This window comes from Seriola aureovittata, chromosome 17, assembly GCF_021018895.1.
Source record: "Seriola aureovittata isolate HTS-2021-v1 ecotype China chromosome 17, ASM2101889v1, whole genome shotgun sequence".
Taxonomy (NCBI): domain Eukaryota; kingdom Metazoa; phylum Chordata; class Actinopteri; order Carangiformes; family Carangidae; genus Seriola; species Seriola aureovittata.
In genome coordinates, this window is record NC_079380.1 from 2,800,994 (window position 1) to 2,815,741 (window position 14,748).

General features: G+C 40.2%; 1 long non-coding RNA gene and 1 other non-coding gene across 2 annotated transcripts; one reads left to right on the top strand and one right to left on the bottom strand.

The window, feature by feature from the left end:
- Positions 1-634: 634 nt before the first annotated feature.
- LOC130185681 (uncharacterized) lies at positions 635-3,927 on the bottom strand. The gene is made up of 3 exons (XR_008830187.1): positions 3,583-3,927; positions 2,351-2,446; positions 635-1,031 (listed from the first exon to the last, which is right to left on the bottom strand). It is a non-coding gene; the product is annotated as an uncharacterized LOC130185681 (long non-coding RNA).
- Positions 3,928-7,985: 4,058 nt separating this feature from the next.
- Positions 7,986-8,059, top strand: trnat-agu (transfer RNA threonine (anticodon AGU)). Its single transcript has one exon. It is a non-coding gene; the product is annotated as a tRNA-Thr (tRNA).
- The last annotated feature ends 6,689 nt before the right edge of the window (positions 8,060-14,748 follow it).

Consider the following 14,748-nt stretch of genomic DNA (forward strand, 5'->3'; position numbering starts at 1 on the left):
GACAATAACCATAATTCTAATAGTACAGTATTTATACTAAAGATACAAATAATTACTTACCAACATATGATTATTGGGCCAAGGTTATTTTATTCTTTTATTAATTTGAGTTTTAATTTTTGGATAATCATTCTAATGATGATAATGATTAATAGTAATCATAATAATATTTAAAATAAGCAATTACAGCAATTACAACATGTATTATTATTATCATTAGTAGTAAAATAATATGAAATTATTATATAAAAAATTATATGAATAAGACAAACATATTTCCCAGTATCAGAACTTCAGAATAGGCAATTACACAATTAATTTTATGCCATAATAATAATAATAATAATAACAATAATAATAATAATAATAATAATTGTTGTTTATTTTGAGCTACTATTAGAGGAAAATGTGTTTAACTTATCATTAATTATCATTATTATTATTGCTATTATTATAATTCAAGAAGAAGAAGAATTGAAGAGTGAAATGATATCGACATAATGAAGAGGAATATCGCAAATAAAACAAATCTGTTTAGATTATAAAAACATAAGAGGTTATAATGACTATGAAACTTTTAATTTTTATTTTATTTTAATATTTATTTAAACAAGCTAAATCTCCATGTGTATAATGGTTTCAAATAAACTGATAATTAAATAAAATTCCTTTATATTTCCTGTTTAAACATCTATCACGTCTGGGCATAAGAACAGTCAGAGACTCGTCCCAAAGCGTTCCCAGCGTTGTCGTGGCTGTACGCTTCGGGTCATTGTCGTGCTGAAAGGTGAATCGCTGCCCCAGTCTCAGGTAATGTGCACTACCAGCCTCTCTCCCCCTGCAGCTGAGAAGGACCCCCACAACATGATGCTGCCACCTCCACCAAGCTTCACCACATAGGGATGGCATTAAGCAGGTGATGAGCGCCGGCGTCCTTCCAGCAGGTTCTCCCATCTCTGCTGACTCTCCTGAATCTCTGTTACACTGACCGCTGGGTTCTTGGCCTCCTCCCTGGCCACGGCCCTGCGCCCCTGACCACAAATAAATACATTCCTAGTAATCATAAAAACACATTTTTACTTTGTCATTATGGGTTATGGAGAGAAGATTGATGCACAAAAATGCAAGCCATTTTATCCATTTAAAATGAAATCGAGAACACAATAAAGTGTTTAGAAAGTGAAGGGATGGAAATACTTTAGAATATAGTATTTAAATGCATTGTCTTCATGTTTTATGGTAAAAGCACAATGTCTAAATAATTAGAATAAATGAAATAAATAACTGAAATGAAACAGGACATGAATATTATTCTACCACCAAAAAGCTTTACATTAATATTTCAATTTAATATCTGATCTTCCATTTATTCCAGCATAACAGATCTGTGTGTGTGCAGGTGTGTTTACGTGTTAACCTCTATTTTGCAAGAAATTTGCACACACACACAAACACACACACACACACACACACAGACACACACACATATGGCAGTGTAGCCACTAAATGTAGCTCTGATCTGAAAGCACCTGAAACCAGTTTATGTCCCGCTGAGACGGAGAGAGAGAGAGAGAGAGAGAGGGCGAGAGAGAGAGAGGGCGAGAGAGAGAGGATAAGAGACAGATGAAAACAAATGAAGGTGTCAGAAACAGGAAGAGAGAGAGAGGAAGAAGGAAAGCAACCACAAAGGCCAGATGAAGGATGGACAGAACAACAGAGAGAGAGAGAGAGAGAGAGAGGGAGGGAGAGAGAGAGAGAGAGAGGGTTAAACACAGTTCAAGGGTTCAATTTCTGTTCACACACAAACATACACACACCTCTCTAGTGTGTGTCAGATAGTTAACTGGTGGAAAACAATTTGTGTGTGTATGTGCATGTTTTTGTGTGTGTGTTTGTGTGAGTGTGTGTATACAGTATGCATAAGTATGAGCGCATGCTTGCAGAGGCCTTGTCGGTGATTGGTTTTGATGTGTGTGTGTTTATATGTGTGTGTGTGTGTGTGTGTGTCTCTGTGTGTGTGTGTGTGTGTGTGTGTGTGTGTGTGTGTGCATACACACTTTAACCCCAGGAGGTTGCCAGTCTTGGTACTTGTGTACTTTATTCCCATAATGTGTGTGTGTGTGTGTGTGTGTGTGTGTGTGTGTGTGTGTGTGTGTGATGGGGGGAGGGAGGGTTGTGAATACGCTGCGACAATAGGAGCTCCATCTGTTGGCGCAGCTTGGTTACAAATTTGGTGTCACCCGCCCCAGTGGAGACAACACACACACATGCGCGTGCACGCACAAGCACACCATGAGCTGTATGGAAATGTGAACTTAGTTTCACCCGAAAACGCAGTGTTTGACCTGACCATGTACTCCACTTCACTCCTCCTCCCTCGACTCTGTCTTCATCTTCTCCTTCTCCTCCTCTACCTCTCCGTTTCTCCTCCTTCTCTTCTTCCATCCTGCACACAATGAAAACATTGTTCAGATGACAAGAAATCCCATTCCGTCTCACCTCTCCCTCTGATCACTCGCTTCAATAAAACGGAGAAAATGCCTGATATTCAAAATGGAGAGCAGAGGAGGAGTGAGAAAGAAAGAAAGAAAGAAAGAAAGAAAGAAAGCTATAGTCTCTGTGGCAGGTGATGTTTCCAGTCAGAGGTCAGACAGATGTGACAGTGGTTCCTCTCCAGCTCACATTCTCTCCTTTTGTTCTTACTCTTGGTTTAATGGAAACTCTGATGCCAGTTGATTGTTTCTAAAAGTGAAATAATTTCAATAGATTTTTTCCAATATGTAAATAACAAATTTCCAACAGCCAGGGGTCAGATGTTGAGTTGTCAGGAAACTTGAAAGTAGAGCTAGTGCTCAGTGGCAGGAATCAGTGGTGGGGGTTCGGTGACATCTTGGCGGATCGTACCATTCTGGACTGAGCCCATAAAGCAGCAAGTCCAAAAATGCTACAGGTCCACCTTGACCTGAAGCCTGGACTGTCTGGCCAACCTCAGCAGTATTCTACCAAGCAGCAACCTCCATGGCTGAAAAATGAAGCCAACATAGAAGTGCCGAAACTAGAGTCTGGCTCCAAAAGTGAGTCAATCCCCATAGAACCCCATGTTAAAATGTTATATATCCCTCACTCGTTTTAATTTTATTAGGGCTTAAGGTGATAGTTCGGGTTATTTGACGTGGGGTTGTGTGAGGTAGTCGTGCACGGTCAGTGTGTTACCTGCAGAATATTCAGATCAGCACGCTGCCGGTCTAGAGAAGCAGCCAGGAGCGCTGTAACGACGGAGCGCCGTAACCACACTGCAATAGTAAGTATTACTATGATTAGTATTTCTATATGTGAGCACATGAGTAACTGAAGTGCAGCAGGGTAAATAAAACACAAAGGTGGGATTTTAATAATGTATTTATTGATTGTCAGATATGTGTAGATGCGTGGGTCAGGTGTTTGTAGGAAGGACGCAGGGCTGTTCACCTGTAACTTACCAAGCCTGTCTTATATATATATATATATATATATACATAGGTAGTTGTTTTATTGTAAATATAAATCTTGATATGGTGAGAGGAAATGTATGTGTTAACTTACCCTGAGATGGTATAGTATATGCCGTCCTAATAGCTGAACAGAACCTCATATAGGGCAAGCAGTCTGTTCATCCTGTTGGGCTGGAAGGTGATGGACAGACTATTTTTCCACGGTGCCATGTGACAAAATAAAAAATAAAAAGCTTTTTTTTTTTTTTTTAAAGCATCACCCTGGGGTCCTATCTCCTCATTTCGCCTCCTATGGCCTCTCGGGCATTGTAACGAGCATCCTCACAGAAGCAGAGCGATGTGTTGCTGTGCACGGGGCCAGCACAAAAAAAAAACCTGTTTTAGACACTTTTAAAAGACGCCCACCAAAACAATCCAATATCTGTTTAAACGTAGCCTCATGTAGAGTATTTTCAGCACTTTATCCTCTTGTCAAAACAAAGTGAAGTTCTGCTCTTTCTGATTCACTCAGGTGACCTGCGGCTGTGGTGTGGCGCGCTGTAGGTGCACTTGTGCGTAGGAATATTGTCGCAAAGCGGTTAAGAAAAATGTAGTACCGAATGAAAATGCTGTTTTGATGGGAGGGCAACATGCTGAAAACATTCTACATGAAGCGCACATTTAAACGGATATTGGATTGTTTCGGCGGGAGTTTATAAAAGCATCTTTTTTTCTGCTGGCGCCGCCCGCAGCAACATATCACTGTGCTCATGTGCCACGTTCCCTGCGGCCTCTCCTAACGGGCAGTGCGCTGATCTGAATCTACCGCAGGTATAACACTGACTATGCATGACTATACAAGCCCACCTTAAATAACAACAACTTGGCTCCACACACGTCCCACCTCTTTGCCCAGGCTGGATTTGAACCTGGGATGTTGCAGTGATTCTTGTTAATGGTACTCACTGTAGCAGTGAGCTACCACAGCCCCCTGTTAGTGTTTTCCTTACACAGAGAGAGGTCCTGCTCACCCCCCCTCCACCCCTCCACCCCTCAGCAGCATCTCTGTTTGCTGAGTGTCATGCAAACTAGACAATAGGTGGCAGATGCAAACGTGCTGCCTGCTGATTTGACTTTTCAGTTCAAACTTTGTACCGCTGAGGAAACACTCATTTGAATGGGAAAGAGCTGTCTTTGCCTTCTTATGCAGCTGCTGACTTCACTCACAAAAACAGGCTCCGTCTACATGAGCTGCTCCGTGACACACTGTGGGAGCATGAGGCGCTGATGTGTGTGATCTGTGTAACAGGTGAAGAAAAAGAATAAAACCTTTTTTAATACTTGTGCTGATGCAGAGGAGGTGGACCAAGCAGAACACTGATTCACATTCATACGTTTCATATATTTGATTCATATAGTTACATGAGCTATGTCAGCTAAACTGCTGACAAGTTGCTGAAATTAGAGGAGACATACTGTATCTCCTGAGAAAAGTAAAATATCACAGGTACACGCCATGATTTTATTATTGTGTCCAAGCACTCCAGGTTCCAGAGTGTCCTCCAGGCTCATTTAATGCTCTGAAGCTCAAACGGAAATTGTGACTTGGACTCACCAGCACCTGTAAAACCTCAAAATTTGAGTTTCGATAGAGTGAGCTATGAGAAAAATGTGAGATTTTTGGCTACTTTTGCAATATTGAAATAAAGGACTGTATTGAACTAACATAAATTCAACTGAAAACATGTATTTTTGATTATTTTGTGCCCATGAACTGATTCGAACAGCAGTTGCAATAAGACGCCACTTTCTGTTTGTTGATTGTATTTACTCATGTACCTATTCATATTTAATGAATAATGCTTGATCGTTAACCTGGTAAAGCAGGCAACAGTCCCTGGGCCAATAATTTACCACTTATGTTTGTGTTATTTGAGTAAAAGTTCAAATGAAAATGCAATAATCTTAATTACATTTTCATTTTCACGCACTCATATTGGTGTTTAATGACCATATTAAAATGAAACTGGAAAATTTTTTTGACATTAATAATAACAATAAGTTGTACCCCACTGTACAGTTTACAGTATTCAAACGTGAATATAAACAATGTAACTTGATTTTCGATTAATGCAGGTAAAGTCACAATTAAAATTAAAATGCAATTTTTAATATCTAAAGAAATGATCAGCCTGATTGGCAACTACTACACTGGTAGTGCTAGAAAGGGAAGTCTGCTAGGTAGCCAATGGTGTCCCTCCTACCTGCCGTGATGAGAGGACTGACAGGTTGCATTTCCATTTTTTATTTTGACCCCAAAAGAGCGTGCTGACATTTTATTGAATTTGAATTTGAATTGTGTCTTGAATATTACTTGCACAAATGGAAAATCATTTGTACTGATTGTCCACTCTTTTCATTTTACTGTGGTCATGGAGCACCCATAGGAGTATGTGAGAATAAAAATGCAAAGTGGATGGTTCATTTGAATTTTTACTGAAATAACACATGCAGTACATATGTGGAAAAGCAGAATGACACTGAGAAATTACATTTTCACTTTCAAGTCATTCTAATATAGTCCCTTTAGGCTTCCATAGATATAGGTGCGTCTCTTCGTTTGAATAGGACTGTATTTGTTAAACTGATGGACCTTGAAATGAGAAATAGGGGTTTTAAATATCAACAGCGTGTTAGAATTGCGAATGAGTGCTAATATCAAGAGTAAGTTAGCAAGTGAGTTTAATGGTGCAGAACAGTTTAGCTAAAAAGACTTAGAAGATTTTAATGTACGGCACATACACAAATTCACAATTACCATCGGTAACCAAATGGCATTTAGTTTATTGCTGGGAGTAAATGATCTATTCTATTGTAAGTGTGTGTGTGTAATGAAACGCTTTGCCAAAGTAACAATCAACATCAGCACCAAGTATTTTCAGGTAAATTCAGGAATGTCCTGCTTGTTTTGTTGTTGTTTTTTTTTTGCATCAGCTTTGTTTTCTTTCCAACACCTGTAGAAATGCAAATAGTTAGCATTAGTGTCCTAAAGCAACAAGAGCAAATACACCAGAACATTGGTGGTTTGATCACATTTGTAGATTGTATCTGCTGAGCAACCGGTTCTTTGGTGCAGGAGTCACATAACTGCACCTGGAGTCGTGAAGCAGTCACTATGGTGTGACCCCGCCAACCGCACAGGAGTGGAGAGCCATTACTGCATCTCGTTTTTGAAGATCGATTCTAGCGTCATTAGGACGGATGCCAGTTTCAGTTTCTCTCTGTGTCGGACTCATTTCAGGGCAGAACTGTCGGTGCAAACCATGTTCTATATTGTTGTGAACACAAGTTGATCCCACTCTTTGCCACTGCTCCGCGGCGCACAGCACAGCGCACCCGCTCCATTCCAGCTCATAAAAGCAGTTGCGAAGTGCTTTGGTGGCTCAACTGGCCGACTGCGTACCGTCGGATTTTAATCCTGTCTGCAATGGCCTGGGTTTCGAATCCAGCGTGTGCTGTTTGCTGCATGTCATCCTCCCTCTCTCTCTCTCTCTCTCTCTCACAGCTTTTCTGTCCCTGTCGCATTAGGAAAAAGGCAAAAATGCCCAACATGAATGTTGCACGAAAGAGCAGTATTTTCATCCATTTAGCACTTTTTTACAAAGTGTTGCATGAATGAATGAAGCCACTTTTTGTTCTGCTTCACTTGTACATCCGTTCTTCAGTTGGGAATCAAACCCAGGTCTCACAGATAGCAGGTATAAATTCTACCATCGTTAAAATCATTGATAACCTTTGGCAAATCATTCAGTGATCGTTAAAATGTATAAAGATTCAGCCCATTGATGATGAATATACCTCATCAATCATGACACTGCTCTCCCCTACATGAAAATACACAAGCTGCTTTTAATGATAAAAACTATCGGTATCAATATCAGTGGTTGTGGCCCTGTGTTACTTGGTAATGAATCGAAAAGAAATTTTGTGGTATCACCCACAAAATAAAAGCTAAACTATTGTGAATCCCAGACGGAGGCTGTGATCTGTGTGAGAGACTACGTAAGACCGTCTCTTCTAACTTTCTCTCTGAGTGATCGTGCTACAGTAAATACAGCTGGAGTCACAGCTCAGTCTTCGCCTTTACTTTCTGTGTTTGCTGATTCTGTGTTATAAAATCAGGATTTGACCATAAGCGGTTCAGCCTTGTACTAGGTTTTGACCTGGTCTTGTTGACTAATGAGAGAAATGTTAAATAAGAGATTACACAGAATTTGATCATTTCCTCAGGCACCCAGGAACCAACCGGTGATCTGAAGCTGAAAAGATTAGTTGATTAATTGATTAGCTGCTTCTCAAATGTGAATATTTGCTGGTTTCCCAGTTTTCTATGATACTGTAAACTGCTGTACTGCTTAGTGAGGCGCTGTGTGAATGTAACTGTGGCACATTCGGCACGTACCACGTACAGCTCTATTTCACTACAGAACACGAACACAAACTGAGACAGACACCGGCGCCGTGGCTTAGTTGGTTAAAGCGCCTGTCTAGTAAACAGGAGATCCTGGGTTCGAATCCCAGCGGTGCCTTTTCGCCGTGGAGCAGTTGGATGCTCTGGGTTTAACCACATGGATTACCCGCTGACGCTGGCTCACGCAGGTCGGATGAACGAGAAGTAATCTGTGATGCTAAACGGTAAAACACGACGTTTGTCACAGTTTGGGAGGGACTGACGGATTTGTCTGATCCTGAACCTTTAAAGCAAAGCAGACAAAAAAATTGAGCAGAAGCAATATGAATTTTGTTGGAAAAATGTCCAGTATCATCATCATACGCCAGCAAGACTCTATGTCACTATGTGAACAGTGCAAAAGAAAATTAAGGTTGTAAAATTAGGCTGTTGTTGTTCTTTAAACCAGCTCCTGGGTTTCTCATTATTTTTCTTAAAACTAGAATTTATTAAAAAAAAAAAAAGCTTGGCTCTGTGGCTCATATTAAATGGTTATTCTATTCTGCATACTGGACTGTCTGTATTCCACAATAAAAGCTTGTTCACTTGACAGAGAGAGTGAGAGCAAGGTCACAGTGACGTCAGGGTGAACTTTGACCTCTTGACCAGGTCAGTGTGTAAGAGAAAGGATATGAAGAGAGACCGAGACACAGACAAAGTAAAGAAGAGAGGAAGACACAGAAGAAGGGAGAGAGAGAGAGAGGGATCAGTCTGCTGACCTCTGGTTGACCTCTATCCGGCTGACCCTGTTGGTCACCGTGGTGATGGTTGCAGGGGTCACAGTGGAGTCACAGAGATTCTACTGTTTGATTTCCACACACACATCTCTCAGTCTCCGACACACTTTGTATTGTTTCAGTCTCTGCAGATGACTGGTAGATATGCTACAGGTCGTTGCAGTGTGTGTGTGCATGTGTGTGTGTGTGTGTGCGTGTGTGTGTGTGTGTGTGCGCGTGCGTGCGTGTGTGTGTGTGCGCATGTGTGTGTGTGTGGTCTTTTTGGTAATGACGGACAAACTGCAGGCTGAGAGCTGGCACAGCGAGAGGGACCACACACACTTTCTCTCTCCATCTCCTCTCACATTGATAAGAATAAATGAGTCACTGATTACAGCTGTAATCTGTACCTGTAAATACTCCGTTGCTCTCTGCGGCGAAGGAAACACTTCCGTTGTGCCGTAAGTATTTGCAGCTCATGTGTTGTCAAACTGATGAAGGTGTTTTCTGAAGTTGTTTGTGTTTCGTCTGTTCACATGAGTTTAATGACGTCGCAGCGCGTTGAGCTCTCAGAGCCACAACTAAACCTCTGGTGTCTGAAAATACAAGCAGTGGACTTCATACGAGAACCGTTCATTCTTAAACAGCAGGTATAAGTAATTAAAGAGAAATTGTCACATTCACAGATTGTCTCAAACTTAGAATTTAATTGCAACTTAGCTGCATTTAGAAAGTTCTTTTTTTTTTCGTATCCAGGTCGACATTAAATCTGAAGAAGAAAAAGTGACGAAGCCTCCTGGATGAGATCTACAACCGAGTCCAGTTGCCCTCAATTCAACTTGTGTATAACCATGACCTGGACGACTGAGGAAGTTCAGACTGCACATTATTCAGTGGTGCTCTGCTGACACGTTGTTGATGGCAGCTGCAGCCTACAATACACATGTTTGTTACGTTGCAGCCGTATGCTGATATTGCTTAAATTCATTTTTACCTCATCAATCTACACTCTATATCCCATACTGACAAAGAAAACTGAATTTTAGAATTATTTGTAAATGTATTAAAAAAGGAAAAACTGAACTATCACATGTTGCAACATGAGGCTGCATGCTACATAACAAACTGTGGAAAAAATACTTTGTGAATGCACTGTATTTTCCACTTGTATTTTCTGATTTTCAGCAGACAGACAAGACAAGTGTGAAATCCTTTTTACTGTTCATTTTTATGAAACTAGGGAGCCGCACAGTCTTATAACAAAGTAGGGCAACAGTTATGTTAACATACATACATACATTTTAAGATGAATTTTAAAGAAACAGATATTAAGGTAGTTCCAGACAGAAAGCAGTTACCACAGCAGCAGCTGACAAACACAGATTTAGGAGTGACAGCTTATTTCAGTGTGTCAGATACATATTTAATCAACATTGCATATTTCTGCAGCAATGTACGTCATTACTATGTAGGCTGTACAGAGTGTCTTTGGCATGAAAAAATCTTTCAGAATGAATTAAGTTTTAGCTTGAACTTTATTGAGTGAGCACTGGGCAGCTGTATCATTAAGGTAAATATAGGGCATATATGATACTCGTCACATTAACACAACACTATTGGGACAACACCTGGTGGGACCTTGGGTTTAAGTCCCCATCAGAATAAAACAACAAGCCCACACACATCAATACCACGGACTGTAAATGAAGATGGACGTAACCTCTTCGACCTCACACACAGGTGTCTGAAGAGCGGTTTTTGAAGCTCAGCGTGAGCTCGGCAGTGCCCGACCTCGCCCCAAACTCCCAGCTAATCCAAAAATGGACAAAGAGGTGGGGCGTTTGTGGAGCTGAGACATACACTCACCTACGTGTCGTTCAAAGAGGCCACGCCCTCAATTATGCTTAACTTTACACCTTAATAAAATGTAAACAGATGAGTTGTATAAAAATTCACCCCTGTGCAGAAATTAGCTGTAAAGACCAAAACCATTTTTAGTACCAGGTTGTAAACATGTTTATTTCTGCTCTAAAGTTGGACATTTTAAAGGTCCATATAGTCTAAAGGTCTCTGTCCATGTGTAGTTTGATTATAGATCAGGTCTAGGTTCTATATTAATACTGTGAAAGTATCAAAGCCTCAGTCCACAGAGAAATGCACACAGCCTGTATTCAGACACTGAGCCTTAAAACCAGCCGTCAGGACTTCTGGAACTTTATGATGTCACAACAAAGCAGTCACCTCTCTCAGCCACGCCCCAGGCCCCGCCCACCTGGACCCACCATCCAACCTTGCAGGATTTGGTTTCTCTGAGTGTTTACCTGAAATCTGCTGTATATTTATTGGATCACTCAGAAAACAGTCAGCCAGTCAGAGGAGAGGCTCAGAGCCTCCTCTTTTCTGATTGGCTCACTGACCTGTTGTTACTAGGGCACAAATATATCTTCTTCTGGATCAACACTTCAAATAAAACACAGAGAGGAAAAAAATATGAGACCTTTAAAATGGGTGTTTATGGGAATTGACTCACTCTTGGCACCAGCTTCAAGTGGCCATTTGAACAACTGCAGTTTTGGCACTTCAGTGTTCGCTTCATTTTTCAGCCTCTGAAGTTGTTGCTTGATTGATACTTGAGAGACTCAAACTGGGGCTCTCTGTCTTTGGTCAACAGTGCTTGAAATATGATGAAAGGTAAATTAACTATCAACCTCATTTTTTAACCTTGACTTCTTGGCATCAAAATTTTGACTATTTTCGATGCACTACATCACCACGGTAACTGATTCTTTACAGATGATCTCCTCTATCAAAGATTATATTCAGAGTATTTGATATGACTGTGTGTGAAGAAATTAAAGGACAGTGAGGAAGACCATGTACAACAGTCATAATATTTAACATGTTCCTCTCTGCCGTTTTAATAATTCTGATACCAGACACTCCTTTAAATAAGCGTGTGTGTGTGTGTGTGTGTGTGTGTGTGTGTGTGTGTGTGTGTGTGTGTGTGTGTGTGTGTGTGTGTGGTGGAAATAGGACAGGGAGCAAATGAAAGAAATAAATACAATGAAGCATAAAAAGTGAGATAGGGAGAAAGTTGATATTTATAGTCCCTCTTGGGATCTTTTCTGTAATTTAGATGCCAAACAAACTTTTATTTTTATGGCATCTGTAATCACATTATTGTGTGTACTGTGTGTCTGGATGTTGTGGAGCACTGCAGACTGGAAAATCACAAGCAGTAAAATGTGAGCTGCACATTATCCGACACAAATATTAGAAAACACTAAACCAAACTCAATTATAAGAATAACATGAAAACACTGTGCAAGATTGTTATTAGGCTCCATGAAACATAGGACAGTTACAATATTGATATATTCAATGATGAAACTACATGAAACTTGTTTTATATTATACAGCTATAATATTACCATATAGGATGCTGTAAAGTGGAATAGGAAAATAATTAGAGTGAAAAAAACACTCACACACAGTCGGCTGTAAATTCTAAAGCCCTATGCACAGATGGGGTGTCTGTGTGTGTGTGTGTGTGTGTGTGTGTGTGTGTGTGTGTGTGTGTTTGTGTGTGCGCTGCTGATTTACAGCGTCTGACATGTCAGAAGAGAAGGAAATTGAAGTGAAAGACCAGAAACCATCAATCCACTCGCTGACACGCGCACACAAACACATACACGCACACACACACACAGAGACACACACATGCAGCAGCTGTTGCTCTAATTAGCTCTGCCATGCTGAACACACTAATCACCATTACCTCACTCTGTCTGCTAATTCACAGATCAATTTAATTTTATGGATTCTTTATTGGATTTATAATTCATAGAATATCCCGCCTCTCTGCCCTGATTGACAGATTTAACCACCTGTTAGTGGTTTGCAAATTTCCATGGAGTTAATTATATATTTGTCAGTTATGGTTTGTCAGTTTTCTTGTGAGGCAGGAGGTGTTACTGTTTTGTTACTGAAGTTGGATTTCATAAAGTTTGGAATTTAAAGTTTTTCACAGTAGAATTTGTTAAAGATCGTCTGTCAAGTTCCACCGAGTAAAGTTTGATAACTCAATGAGAAAAATCAGCAGCAAGCATAAAAGCTTCCAAGCTGCATATTAAAAGAAGCAACATTTGCAACTTTGTATGGCAAATAACAAAATAGTGACTGAGCAGATTGTGTTACATGTGTTAAGATCATCCACTGGAGGCCAGGGGAGGGTGGAGGTAGGCTTTGAAAGGTAACACAGGTAATCTGAGAAATCTAGTCAGACGGTAATCCACTGTCAACACAGAAAGTGTTTTCAGTGTTTTTCAGCTGTTGATGACAACTAAAAGAAAATTGGAAGCCCAAAGCCCAGAGACTGGAGAACACTACCAACCAAGAAATAAGGGTTACATAACTATTAACCAGACTGTCGTTCACACGGGACAACAACAGGGTCACCTGACCCTAACGACGGTCGTCCACATGAGACCACAACAATGGTCAGGTGAAACCAGTACTTTCACAGGTACCTTGGTGGACCCACCCACAAGAGGTTAAATACCTGGGTCCTACTCCACTTTCTTGGTCAGACTAGTGCGGACTAGGAGCGGATGAAGCCGCTTGGATAAGAGGCGAAACGTCTTCCACAGACAAATACAAGTCCAGTTGCCTTCGATTTAATCTGAGAAAGAGATAACAATGACCTGGACGAATGAGAACTTGCACAGACATATTAACCAGACTGGTCTCCCATCTCACATGGACTTAGTTTCAACTGGAAGCACATTTCTACATGAATGTTTTTTAAACAAAGTGAATGGAGTGCAGGTAAGAAGTTACGGATAAGAAAATAAAGGTGGTGTTAAATTTCTACTTAACAAAAATGAGAAAATCTTCTTGTCTACTGCATGCTACATGCAAGCTGCTTTGCCTCAGTGAATCCTGGTGTAAGATAAAAAATAAAAAAAATGTGTATGTTTTATTCTGCACTGAAAAATCCAGTGCAAACTAAAAAAAAAAAAGTTATATCCTTTTTGATTGCACTTATTGTAGCCAGTTTGGAGTGGACGTCACAAGCACATTATGGTGGCAGAAAAAACAAAGGAAACAAGTGCAGGGAAAGGAGCAAGATCCTGGAATGAGGAAAAAAAAAAAAAGAAGTCTTGTTGTGCTGTTGGAGGAAGGAAAAAAAGACAGTTGCCGATGCCCCTTGCAGCTGAATGCAGATGTTAAAGGAACAGACTGGACTGATGAAATCTCCACTGCTTATCACACACAAACACAAAATCAATAATGCAGTTAGTAACAGTAAATCAGTAACAGCAGCAATCACAAAGCTAGCATTTTAAGTATAGGCTATTACATAATGGTAAACACCATTGACCAACATTAGCATTGTTAGCAATGTTAATAAGCAGAAGTAGCATGTAAGCAAACCAAACTGCTCAAAGAGTTTAGCTATAACTTAACTCAGTGTTTATGCAAGCATTTAATGAATGAATGGGGCAGATGGTAAAATTATAATAATAATTACATATTACAGTTTCACTTTACACTATGACTGAACACAAACTTAGCTGAGCCTTGAAACCACATAGTGTGTTACAATGTAATGACTGAGGATGTCTTACAGGGCGAGAGCCGTGGATCCAGAACTTGTTCCCTCACTGTTCACTTACTTAACCGTCTGCTGGGGAACCATTACAATAATTGGAGAAGGATCTATCCATATTCTGGTTGGAAACTGACACCACCAACTGTCACTTTCTGCCACCAGATGAAGTTAGGGTTAGGGTTGGGGTAAGTGTTGGGGTTGTTGTTAACAAACACAACAAAGTCTGTATGATGACAGTGTTTTCATTTTGAAAGCCAAACTTCAGACTTCAAACTGTGGGTAATGCTGGTGGCAGGAGCAGTGGAAAGGAAAAGCAGTGCTACTTGTGTAAAAATGCACTCAGATAAAAGTACAAAGTCAGTCAATTAAAATGACTAAAACTCTGGTGTTATATGGTGATAATAGTAAGAATATGATAAAACAATAAATCAAAGAACA